This window comes from Cryptotermes secundus, unplaced genomic scaffold (genome assembly GCF_002891405.2).
Source record: "Cryptotermes secundus unplaced genomic scaffold, Csec_1.0 scaffold180, whole genome shotgun sequence".
NCBI classification, from domain to species: domain Eukaryota; kingdom Metazoa; phylum Arthropoda; class Insecta; order Blattodea; family Kalotermitidae; genus Cryptotermes; species Cryptotermes secundus.
The window spans coordinates 6,333,102-6,347,234 of NW_019718619.1; the positions used below are offsets into that span (position 1 = coordinate 6,333,102).

At 40.2% G+C, this 14,133-nt stretch overlaps 1 long non-coding RNA gene across 1 annotated transcript; it reads left to right on the forward strand.

Moving 5' to 3' along the window:
• The first annotated feature begins 661 nt into the window (after window positions 1-661).
• Window positions 662-13,260, forward strand: LOC111861863. The gene is made up of 3 exons (XR_002842339.2): window positions 662-815; window positions 11,633-11,763; window positions 12,408-13,260. It is a non-coding gene; the product is annotated as an uncharacterized LOC111861863 (long non-coding RNA).
• The last annotated feature ends 873 nt before the right edge of the window (window positions 13,261-14,133 follow it).

Sequence of the window (14,133 nt, forward strand, 5' to 3'; positions counted from 1 at the left end):
TTTGTCAGACGAGGAGGAGGAGGTAACAGCAAAGCAACAATCTTCTGGCGCAATAATAGAAATGCTGAAAGCATGAGAAACTGTTGCATCGTACATTGAGAAGCATCACCCTAATAAGGCAGTGGCTATGCGCGCTACAAATGTATTTAATGATAATGCTGTGTCGCATTTTTACCAAATTTTGAAACGTCGGCAAAAACAAATGTCTCTAGATAGCTTTCTAGTAAAGAAGAATTAGATGTGTATCATAAATAATAAACTAATTATTTCAATTTTTTTTTTTTGCTGAAAATCGAATTCGCATTCCAGGTTGGTTCATTCCGCATAGAAGAAAAGATGAAGATGATTCACGCTCCTTAACAATGTATATATAATTTTCTTTGAATAAACGTTATACATAAAATTTTTTGAGTATTTTTTTCGGCATGGAACGCATTATCGCATTTTACATTAATTTATATGGGAAAAATTGTTTCGCTTAACGAGTGTTTCGCATTACGAGCAAGATTCTGGAACTAATTATGCTCGTTAAGCGAGGTTACACTTTATTTTTGAAACGTCGCGCTGGATGGGCATGCGCACTGGCCTCGCTTCCAGGTGTCAGCTGCGCGCCTCAGTACTTCCCCACTCTGATTACAACACGTGTTACATATCATTCAGCGCAGCATTGCCTTAGATGAAAAAGACACTGGAGGAATTAATAGAAGAAGTGAGGAAGTATCCACGTTTGTGGAACAAAGGGTTAGAAGAATAGCGGAACTAGAACATGCGGGATAATGCTTGGGACATGATTTCTGGAGAATTGAATACACCAGGTAATGTACAAATATTGTTCTTTTATCTATAAGTGAAGAACTTAAAATATTTTAATCAACCCTATTCATTCAGAAATATTCTTTAAATTAACTTCATCTTCACGTAACTGCTCTATCAGATGATGAAATTCACCAAACTTTGTTCTTCTTAAGTTCACGCCATGCACCCACTTCCTTTTAGGTTTACACAAAGAAAGTAACAGCAAAAGCTCATGGTCGGAATCATCGCTGCCCCCCCCCGGCACACTGTCGGACAACATCTCATTCAAGACTGAACAGTTTCGTACCAAACATAGCTTTCTGTGTGGCCACGCGGTGTAGCGAACATAGCGTACACGGCGTACGTAGAGTACGTAGGGAACATAGCGAACATAGCGTAGCGCCCTGTGTGGCCGCACCTTAATTCAATTTATATTTTGTGGCCTACGTCATAGATTCCTCATCATTAACCAAAGTAACAGCATAAAATATTTTTACGGCACGGAATGTTTTGAATGAGTTACTGTAGCATGTCGGTCAATTCACATGGCTCAGAGGGTGAAGAATGTACCGACGGTTTGACATTTAACACTACATATGACAACTTGAACACAGCAGGGAACTTTAAAAAAAAAAAAGAAGTGTTATCAACTGGAAGCCCATTGGTATAAAGAATAGAAAGAGTCTGTTACCTGACGGAAATGTCATGTACTTGTCTCCCCACCCGCGGTAATATTCATGGCTTCTTGAAGGGAAAAGAGGATAATGCTCATGAAGCTTCATTTCCGTGTACAACGAAAAGGTAGTGAGTGCATGTACTAGCCGGGTAACGCCGGCACGCGGCCTGCTCACTGCTTACACCCGTATGCAAATGGTACTTAATACAAGGGCGGGGGGAGGGGGAGGAAGACGTGACGGGAAGAGAAACATATGTTTCATCACCGTTAGAGCTTCCTGTTCGCTTTTAGTGTCGTGATTCAAAGTGGCTAAATCATTTCTTGTCAAAAAGCAGACGTTAGATAGCCAGGAACTGGTGTTACCATAAAAAACACAACGCCTGACGGAAGGGAGGCAAACACAAACAGAGAAATTTACTTAAATGAATGAAGAGTTCTGTCTTCTCTGATAAAATGCAATGTAGATCGGTGGAAATCACCGGACGTTTCGGATTAGTATATCGCCCCGATGTATGGGGGTTGAAGAGCGCCAAGAAAGACAGCAGCATGAAGTAGTCAGCAAACAGAGCTGTGTAGGGTGTGATACTATTACGTCATCATTTGGATTCCCTTCGTTCTGACATAAATACAGTTATATTAATCTCTCTCTTCAAATACATCGGTTCTAGTGCCACGTTTGTCACGTGAATGCACTGAAAGTTTTCACCAATAAGGCCGACATTTAAGAATTAAAAATAAACAAATACTTCTAACTATTCACTAATAAGAACGTACAAAGAGTGTCTGTACTTACGTACACTCTATGTAGGAACAATTTTCTGTCATTTAAATCTCAGCATTATTTATGACATCATTTAATGTAAAACATACACGTTGCTTTAATAAACAATAATGTGACATGACGCCTGAAAGTCGGAATAGTCCTTTGCTAGACAACGGCTCTCTAAATTGTTTCCTCTATAAGAAATAGGGTTGCGGAAGTCAAAGCGTTATTACGAAATCATCAAACGTTTCTATGGAGCTACGATTTCCTAGAAACTGGCTTGGTACGGAAGGCATTTTCCGTGTCATCGGAGAAGCAACAAACATTCTCCATGGTGTCCGCTAGTCTATATAAGGATCCTTCCAGAGAAGAATGGATTCATTCTTCGTTTGTCATTCGTCCTCTGTTCAGTCGCAAGTGAGCCGTTATTGGGGCGTTCAGTCTCAAGCGATTTCAGTAAGCAGTTGAATAGTTTAGTGTTCAGCTGTGGAGTGTTAAGCAGCGGACAGCGGAAGCTGAAGCAGTGACTTATCCGTAAATCAGAACCAAGTCAGTCACAGTAGAAGAGAAGATATTCCTAGTCCAGTAACGAATGAAGCGAGTGTTAGGCAGTCATTGATTGTGAATTGTTATAGTTGATTGTAATGAAGAAAGATTGTAGTAGAAGTGCCAATAAATCAAATCATCCAATCCGGAACCCGTTATTATTTGTCACGGAACCTCGGACACGAGACAATATTTACTATGTAGGATTACAATTCTTATATTAAACTAAAGTTATCAAAACTACATAAAGTTAGATCTTAGAATAGGTTTAGACAATTTAATTTTGATACATACAATAAATACGAGTTTGTAAGTTGTAAATTTTGGATCAGGCTATATCATGAAGAATGCTCAGTTCAAATCGCTGGAGATTGTTAGAATACAGTGACTCGTGATACGTTCTCATAATTTACATACTATTTCATGCCTACAATTTTCAACATGTGAAAATTTGACGTAATTATGCAATGAATTTATTTCACAAATGTACTCTTAGCATTAAAGTAGAAGCACAACCATCAACGTAACTCCGGTTATTTGGTTGAATGTGACATTCTTACGTTATACCTTGTTCCACCCCGATGAGCCTCAACAGATAGCCCTATCTGCAAGCACAAGCAGAAAGTCTTGTACCAGTAACTTATCTATGACGCTTCGCTTAGTTATCTTTCAGTTCTAGATCTGTCTGGAACGGTGAGTAGCCTGTCGCGACGAGGTAGTATAGACAGTGTCACGTAACTTCGAACAAGACCCCGCATTCATAGCCAAATCCCGCGCATAGCGTGTGGTGGGAGGAGTTTCTTAACACTTGTTCTTCCACTGGCCGCCTCTTCACTTCTCACACCCGCCACCCTCTTGTCTGAAAACTTTCTTCTGCGCATTCAAGATTACTCTTGCCTTTGTTCAAAGTTACGTGACACTTGCTATAGGTATCACGGAAACTGAAAACTCGAAACCGGCGCTTGCTACCGAGTCTCCTGGATACTGCAAGAAGGAACTATAACGATATCAACCGAGTGACTGCGCAGCAGCTTTCTTGGAATAGTCCTATCGCGCAGGCGATCATGAAATTCCTCATCATCTTTGAACCCGAATATTAAAAGCTGTGTTCTCGAGATTCCGCCACAGGACCTTATACTAAGAAACCTGACTTAAACGCGAGTCCTCACGTATTATTTTAAGCATATTCACAGTCATTAGTCTACGAACGCCTAGGTCTTCCAAGAAATGACCTCTCTTCTGTTTCTCCCACTAAATATTGTACACATTTTTCATAGAGAAATATGTTCTACAGATCTTACCCTCCACGGAATCCGAAACTATTGTAGTATAAAATAATATTAGTAACAGTGGTGATATGAAGAAGAAGAAGAAGAAGAAATAAAACGATGATGATTGTGATGAAGATATGAAACTATGGACTTTGATATTCTAATAATATCAGAAGACGATGAAAGTTATTACGGCAGACAAATCGCTCCATGGGCGTCGTCCCTGTGACTTTCGCAAATCTCAAATTGATGTAGACGGCCGAAGGCATGGTTTAATTAATCTGTGTTGTATGTTTGATAAAGCATGTCTTTACGATAACTGTACAAGTTAATGTCATTAACAGACTAAATTGCAACAAAAATGCTCTTAACTATGCTCTAGTTACAACAAGGGAACTATACAATATATTATATCAAGTTGCAATATTGTAGCATCAACGAAATACGCGCTTAAACCGAGACAAGACAAAAATCTAAACAGATATATCAAGACATGCTTCTGAAAACAGCTTAGTAATAACTGCAGTCCCTTACTTTCAGCTTACATCAGAAAGTAAGACGAGATGAAGGAAATATTAGGAGACCGAACGTTACTAACCAACAAGGAAATGCAACGTAGTGGACCTGATATAGCATTGGTTGACAGCACCAAAACAATTATACGAGGGGGTACCCAAAAGAAACAGAACTTATATTTTTTAACTTATTTATTCAAATTTTAAGCACAAACCTTCAATCCCCTTCAAAGTACTCTCCACTTACACTAATACACTTGTCTAGTCTTTTATTCCATTTTTCAAAACATTGTCCAAATTCATCTTTTGAGATGCTTGACAGCGCCTCCGTCGTTTTTTTCCTTTCATATCTCTTTTCATTCGAGGAAACAAAAAAAAAAGTCGCACGGGGCAAGGTCGGGTGAGTATGGAGGGTGAGGAACAGGGGTCATACCATTTTTGGTCAAGAATTGTCGTACAGACAGGGCTGTGTGAGCAGGGGCATTGTCATGATGGAAAAACCAGTCACCGGACTGCCACAAATCTGGCCGCTGAGCTCCTAGTCACTCCCGACAGCTCCACAATTTCTTCAATGGTCCGTCGTCGATCTTCCTTGATGATTTCACCAATTTTTTCAACATTTTCATGTGTTCGGGCAATGGAAGGACGACCAGAACGAGGTTTGTCATCAATTGACATTTCACCATTTTTGAAACGGGAAAACCACTCAAACACTTGAGTTTTCCCCATAGAATCGTCCTTGTACGCCATTTTTAACATTTCAAGAGTTTCTGTTCCACTTTTCCCGAGCAAAAAGCAGAATTTCACCGCCGCACGCTGTTCACGAAAATCAGCCATTGCAAAAACGACGATCACACAAAACAGTTGTCACTATAAACTCTGCCGAAACTAGTCCTTACCTTCTGAAGCAACGGTAGTCGGCTTATCGACTCAGGAATGTTAGCTCTATGCGCTCATAGAGGCAAAACGCGGTACTACAAAAGCTCTGCCCCAAAAAAAAAATTAGTTCGGTTTCTTTTGGGTACCCCATAACTAGTATAGCTATACATAAACTGAAAGTTTCGTTATTTCATGTAACAGGAAATTCCGGAAGTAGGTTAAATTTGCATAAGGAATGAAACAGCAACAGGTGACAACACTACAGGTTAAGAACACACAAATGTCAGATATACCGACAGTACTGTGTGTTTTATTTGCGGCTACGGGCCAGCGAACACAAGGGCATTTATTACAAAACTAACTCCATGGAAACGAGCCCTTCCTCATAAGTTACTTACGAATTTTCCAACATTTCATGGATCTCGAAGGTTCATTACAGTGTTAACAGAAGAGCGTCATCAGCTCCTACCAAGTTAACACAATCTGCAACAATACCTTCCAATTCTTTTTTTTCTAAGGCTCGTGTTAAGGCACGTCCACAATACTCGTGGTCGTGCTCGTGCTCGTGTGACCCGCTATGTTCGCAAGTAATGTGGACGATATGACAAGTCACGAGACAAGCAAATTTTTAATTTTTAAATTAAAAACTATAGCCAATAAATTAAAATACGACTACAGCCTATACACACTAGGAGTAAATATACGGATCCTCACGCGCCGAAGCCTGACGATCACGAGCACGAGCACGAGTAATGTGGACGCGCCTTTTAAGTATCACAACCAAAAGTTTCTGACACCAACAGTTTCCAAGAGGGAAGAGCAAGTATTATCCAATTAAAATATTATTTATTTATGTGTTTGCTCAACAGCCCAAAGGCCGATACTAAAATTACTATCATCAACAACTTGAACAATAACAACTGTGATGGTGATATTGAACATTAAGGTTGTCCCTGTGATTAATTAATTTATTTAACACCACAAAATGAAGACATATAAAGGAGTGGGGATATGGCTTCACCATTCTTGAACTCGGCACTAGATGAAGATCAGTGGTCAGCTTCCAGCCCATGTCGCATTATCCCCAGGGAAACAGTTCCCCTACACATTGGGCAGGAGGCTAGCTGAGCGCCAGAGCAATACTAGACGTTACGGAGAAGATAAAAGCTTGTCCTTGCTGGGAGTCAAACCCCAGGCTCGCAGGCCATAGCCCATAGCTATACTGACTGAGCTATCCCTGCTCGTAATTCGATTCAATTCTTTATTATTTATGTGCCGAGTCAACAGCCGCAAGGCCAATTACAGACAGAGCACAGTGCAGATACAAGTAATTACATTACGGACAAATATAATATAAAGTCAAAGACAAATAATAATAATAATAATAATAATAATAATAAAAACAGGTAGTGGGGGAATCTTCATGATTTCTTTCAATATTTTTCTTCAGTGAAACTGATGCTATTTCTTTCTTAGCGTTGGCAAAACAGCCGCCGCTGGACTGTATACAGAAGGGTGGACGTCGAAGGAAGGGAAATGATTAGTACAACGCGCCTGGCACACTAAAGCGACATCATCGGCTGTTGAAAAGAAAAGCACTTTTTCTCTCACTTTATGACTGGGTAATCTTTGGGCATCAGCAGGTTTCATTTTGAGGTTCTGTTTATTCGAGACCGCTATTTCAACCCTCCCTTCTGTATGCCCTCAATTGGAAAGGGTGAGGGTGTCTATGAAGGAGGCGGTAAGAGTGCCGTAATAAATGGTTTCTTCTTCTTCGGTCTCTTACGCGTAACTTTATAGATTCTGCGGCAGAAAAAAAGTACCTGTACGGAAAAGAGACCCTTATGTTTAAAATAAAAGCGATCCCAGTCCCGACATTTGTGCGAGATTGCAGCTCAGTCGATATAACGGGAAGGCTATGTGCCTGATTCGATTCCCGGCAGAGCGAGGGATTTTTTTCTTGTAAACAGCGTCCAGATTGCCTCTGGACCCCAATCAGCCTCCTGCCCAACGGGTACTGGGAGCCCTTTCCTTGGGATAAAGTTTTTGGGAGTGAAGCCAACCATTAACTTCCATCATTTCCTAGATTAAGAATAAGTGGAGGAATGCCTCCACTCAGACTAAAACCTATGAATTCATTTCGTGGTGCTTAATTCGACACGGGGACAACTTGCCTCTCACTTTGTATAGTAAATGACATTTCAGAAAAGAATTAAAAGTAATTTGCTTGTTTAGGCCTGTTTGTACTGCAAACATGAGTGTTGAGGATGGCCTGGTATCAATGTAGTCTATACTCCTCTCAGGTTCTCACAGTGGTGCTTATTGGATATAACGTTGTGTAAAATTTATCCCTGTGCTTAAGTAATTAAGCAATACAGCATGAAGGCGTATGGGGGAGTGGATATATAGATCCACATTTGCTTGACCTCGGCACTAGTTGGAGGTGAGTGGTCAGCTTCAGGCCCCTGACGCTTTATTGAGCGGGGAAAGGTCACTCGGTACCGATTGGATAGGAGGTTGTGTGGGCCCCAGAGCAGGTCTGGACGACGTGGGGAAAAGAAAATTCTTGACCTTACCGAGACTCGAACTCCGACCCCTCTGTCGTCCAGTCCTTAGCCAGTCCCTATACCGACTACGCTATTCCGGCTCCTTTATAATGTTGTCTGGTGAAAGCCAACTGAAGTTTCGGAAGCATATTTCGCCTCCATCTTCAGAGGGAAATAATAAGCCAAGTAGGAAACAGGCATCAGTCAGTTCTATTTTGCTACTTGCTCCGTCCCGGTCTCTTGCTTGGCATATGTTTCGACCTTGAAACTAGACGCGATACGTTCCTTCAAAATCTGACCTGATTTCCACCGGACTATCCGGCGTTGCAATGGTTTAGCATGATTGCCATGTTTAATTAACCTAACGCCATACTAAAAATCGGAAAGGTTTAAATGTCATTACTTCCGACTCTGTATCTGTATTAAGTACTTCAATTACGAGTACAAAGTCCGTGAGGATCCCGGTTTATGATGAGAGACAATAATAATAGAAAAAAAGGAAAGCTGTCCCTGTAACAGGCCGTGAAGGTCCATAGGGTTGTGAGACGTTAGGGCCCCACATTATCTAGACAATCGGCTCAAAGGGTAAGGTTGTCAGCCTTACGCACCGGCCGCCCTTTATCCCCAGGAACATTATTTAATTATTCCTGGTACTCATTTCTGTTAGAGTCTGAGTCGACCCCAGGGCCAGAGTGCGGCTGGAAGGATTAGGTCAATTGAAAAAATTCAATGACTTCATCGGGGCTAAAGAGAATCATCTTCATTTAATGTGGAATTTACGTAGAAAAGAACGGTGATATGGCCGACTGGAAAGAGATAATTTAGAAATGATTTCACCATTTGATACGGGTTAGTTTCACGCACAGAAGGAATGGTGCAATATTCAACACTGAATCTTGTGTTAGTGGAGTTTATTCACACATGTGCACTTAGAAGTCTTTTCTTCAAGTTATTCCTCATTAGATAAACACCTGCACATGAAAATAGAGCACCTAAACCTATAGCTTTTTAAGATACAATATCAGAATAGTGGTTTTAACTACTTCTTAGGGATCCTGCAGTTGTATTCACACAACCTTGAATGATTCAGGAAAAATCTTGGAACTGACGACATCATCCGTTTTTATGTGTCGGGTCGCGTAATAGTACAATGTCGAACAAAGACCGAAGTCTTATAATGTATCGAGGGTAAGAAAATATGCAACAGAAACCGAAGCTTCATTCGAAATCCACTAAATTATCAGATTAAAATGGCCATGAATACCAGCCCTAATGAGGAAGTGAGAAGAAACAAAACTTCGTGATGTTTAGATGGGAAGATGTAACAATGGATTTATTGTTCGATGCAGTAAAGTAAAAATATTCTACTTAGTAAGATAAATAATATATAACAAGAATATCATAGTTAGTTATTTAGAGAGGGTGGGTTTCCCCATGCACCGCGACCAGTTTGATCTATTGTGCTTCCCTCTATGATATTCTATCAGTCTCTATACCCTACCGATAAATGGTGCGTACCATCAGTCCCGCCGAGCAAGCGAGTTCGGCCACTTGCTTAGCGGTGTCTAATGCTTCCCCCATCTATCAGAGGCCTTAGAGACTATTGTTGGGCGGGAAACGTCCTGGAATTTGGCTCAGTGATCCCCTTTGAGGATATGAGGTTCTTTTACGTGCCGTAAAGTTACGACATGGGACACAGCTTAAAGTCCCTCCCGGAGGACTTGTTCCCTGAATTTTTCCGCCCTTAAAATTTCGACGACCTCCGCCGGGTATTTGAATCCGTATACCACGGGTCATGAGGTGGGAACGTTACCTCTAGACTACGGAGGCCGCTAAGAATATCATAACATATAAGCAAACATTATTATTATTAAAAGAATAACCGATCGAACCGTATTCTTGGCCGAAATATTTCTTCAATTGAGTGGAGACATTCCTACAATTCATTGCTTTTGCAGAATGGAACCCTTCTTGCATTCAGTTCTACAGTACATATATTGTGTTTCTGGACATTATCCATCGTCCTGCCTTTATCAAAAACACCGTCATGTTTATTTTTGAAAATACAAACAGGAAGGTTTTTTAGATAAAGACAAGACGATGGATTATGTCCAGAAACATAATATTTGTACTAATGTAACATCGTCACAAGCTTTTAGATCTTATCTAAAGTGCATATTGTATATACGGATTTACGTGCTAAGATATATGCTTCAATATATCAGCTCTCTTTCACAGTCACTGTTCGTAAACAAAACTTTTGGCGAAGCACTCTGTCCATGATACATCACATCTTCCTCTCACTGATCCATATTACCGGCCCCTCTTCAATTATGCTTTGATATCGTTTTCTCGTATATTCTTCAACTTTGCAATATACTCCTTACAAGAAGCTTCCAAATTCATGTCACATAAACTGGTCAATCTAACAGCCATGATTTGGGACAGCACAGTCGGTATAGCGACGGGTTACGGGCTGGAAATTCGGGGTTCAATTCTCGGCATGAGAGTTTTATGTTCTCCAAGGTGTCCACCGAGGTTCCAAAGCCCACCCAGCTTGCTGTCCACGGGTACTAGAGGCTCCTTCCCAGAAGGTAACGGGACCAGGAATGGATCTGACAACTCGCCTCCATCTGGTGCCGAGGTTAAGTATGGTGCAGCTATACTTGAACTACACCCTACGTCTTCACGGCATAGTGCTTAAATAATTAAGCACATGGACAATTTTACTTGACTTTACATTATTGTAACTGTACAGTCATGGATGAACCCTAAAACACTACAATATGGCTCAAGTCTCAATTAATGCTCATTAGTTTCAAGATCTGTCATTAGTAACTTATTTCTAAATTTCAGTTCCTATTTCTATTTCTGTGCTTTCCACAGAGCGGATAAATGCGGGTATCCTCATACGGAGCGTTTTCAGTTGCAGTTCTTCGAATCTCTTTAACATTATCAGGCCTGCAACTCTGTATTTGGACACAAATGTTTTACTACTCTCCAATGGCTTGACAGCAGAGAATTCCTAATGCAGTCCTGTTGACTTACATTGACACACTGGTCACGTTCGGTGTATAAATACATGAGTAACATGTCTCGAAAATTTAAATAAACGCGGCTAATACATGACTGGACGTCGGCAGTCTTGAAAGAGCTTCACAGTTCTTGAAAAATATTCTAGAAGCCAAACACCCACTAAAAGCTGACTGATTAAAAAGGAAACATTGAAAGAACAGACATAACCCTTTCTTAGAACATAATTTATTCATCACGCAGCAAAATTAATTTATATTATAAATAAGAAATTAATTGAGCTTTTCAGTATTTATGAATTCTTGATTTCAGCGGAATGAAAGAATAAGATTTGAAGTAAAAATAAAAGCAGCCAAGAGCATCTTTTTCAGACAAAATATTGCTTGATACTTCAAAGCTTGTTTAGTCTGAAATACGAAAACCATTGAAGATAGACGTTTCTGTGAAATTCTTGGTCCTATTACTTTTCTTGAGTCTGAAGCAATGAAATTGTGTGAGGACGTTGCGAGATCAGAGTACCGTGTTGTGTAGACACGAACACACGTACGCCTTAAATAAACTTTTTGATTGCATGAATTGTGTGTCTTCTGCAGTACTTTTTTTTTCAGATTAAATTACGGGAGTGGTATGAAGTCTGAGAAACATCCAGGCAGATCGCAATTGTGGGGGTTCTCATTCGGCTCAACTGCCTCAGCGAACAACAGAGGAACCTTTCAAAATGTAAAAGTATGTTAAAAAGGTAAATATGTCCTTGTGCGTAACTAACTAAGCACTATGGCATGAAGGCGTATAAAGGAGTGGATGTATAGATCCGCATTTTCTTGACCTCGGAACGCTTTACCCTGGGGGAAAGAGCTCCTGGTACCAACTGGTTGGAGGGTGGGTGGGCGCCAGAGCCGGTCTGGAAAACGTGGAGAAGAGAAAATTCTTGGCGCTACCGGGACACGAACTCCGGCCCCTCTGTCGTCCAGCCCGTAGCTAGTCGCTATACCTACTACGCTATCCTGGCTCCAAAAACGTTAAATATATGAAAATTAGAGGAAAATTTTGAAACATATTTCTTAGAGAAAATTAAATTTTTAATAATATGGAAGCCTTATGTAATATTTAGAAAACATTGTGAGGTTCAGATCCCAGAACGAAAGCCACAAATTAAAATTTTATTAAAGAATAAAACCGCATAGAGAAATAAAATGTATTAGTGTACGGAAANATTAAAGCATAAAACCGCATAGAGAAATAAATTGTATTAGTGTACGGAAAGTATAACTAAGCCTTTTAAGCTCACGAAAATTCCTTCTTGCTCACAGAAGTTCACCGATCTGAAAGCCAAAGGCCTGAAATAGACAACATTATTGATGTTCAAAACTATTGTTTTTTCAGGGATCTGCTGCTTTCTTTCGGTAGCTAAGGAAAAACGTTTCTGACAGCGAGGAACCGAGGAGAACACTTCGAACAGGGAAGGAGGAAGACACAGGGAAACGGAGAAATTTACATAATGAGGGACTTAATCATTTATATTCCCTTCGCCAAATCCTATTACAGTGAACGCTTCAAGGGGAATGAAGCAGTTGAGATATGCAGAAAGCATTAAGGAGTTACAAAAATATACAAAAAATAATGAGAACCCGCGAAGAGAAGAGGTCAAGTCTCAGAACTTGGAGTTAGTGAGAAGATGATACGAAACGGATCATAAAGACAAAAGCCAAAATATGACGACGATCGGATTAGCTTGACTCAGAATGGGGTGTAGTCGTAAGCACTTGACTAATCATATGGTTCAGTGGTAGGATCTTGTGGAAAATATATTGGGTTCTATAAAAGGTAAAATAATTTCTTTATCAAACTGAGGTGTGTGAACTTCTGAAGAATTACAGTAAATGAGCTAATTACTCAAATTATGCTTATCTGAAAATATATTTGTTTACTGCAGAATCTTCTTGTGAAATGTGACGCCACATCACGGTGCAAAATCCTAGATAGATAACAATAGATACATAGGTGCCGCCGTGACTAGCTCAAACTTCATACCGTTTTTCGCATGTAGTGGTCGACTTATTAAAAGTCATGGATGATATAACTCAACAGAAGATGAATAAAGAACTATTTCCAATTTTATTTATTGCCACATGACAATAGGATACAAAAGCAATCCTTGTTAAATATATGCATACTATGTAGAACTAAAAAGTATTTCCATATTAGTACATACTGTAATATATTTCACTTTCAAGTGAAGAGTTATTTTGTTTAATACAGGCGAAAATAAGTTTCTAAGTTCAGGATTTTCTCGAAGGATTCTGGATGTCAAGAAAGGCAAATAAAAGGAGTGTATAAACAAAATCTTTAAACAAGAAATGAGATCGTAGAGAGGTAGGGTGGTGTGGTATGGACTGGATCGATTTGGCTCAAGATAGACCAGTGGAAGGCTCTTGTGAACACGGTAATGAACCTGCGGATTCCATAAAATCCTGGGAAGTTCTTCAGTAGCTACACAATTGACGGCTTCTCAAGATGGGATCAGCTCCAGGAAGCTGTTAAGTTATGTCGATATATAAACCCATAACTTCGCAAATATGCACACGCCTCGATGGAAATGTAAAATAACATTCAGCTGAAATATGTTTCTATGTCTGGGGATATAACGCCGAATGCAGAATCCTAGTTTGGTGCGGAATTTGAATTTTCAGTTCTATCGTTTCCCAGAGCAATAGTTACAGGTCTAAAATTGAAAAGTTCCCTACTAATGAGATTGAAAAGTACGAAAAAGATAAAGTTGTCCTTGTGCTTAACTAATTAAACACTACAGTATGAAGGCGTATGGGGGAGTGGATGTGTAGATCCACATTTTCTTGACCTCTGCACTACCTGGAGCTGAGTGGTCAGCGTCACTCTCCGGCCGCTTTAACTCCCGTGCCCCCTGGATATAAGGATGGGTGAACCCTAGAGTTTGTCAGGAAGACGTGGAAAAGTGAAAATTCTTGAACCTACCGGGACTCGAACTCTGAACCCTTGGTCATCCAGCCCGTAGCCAGTCTCTACACCGACTGCGCTATCCCGGGTCTTTATGAAGGAAATTAAATCAGTCAAAATCGCACAAAAATCAATA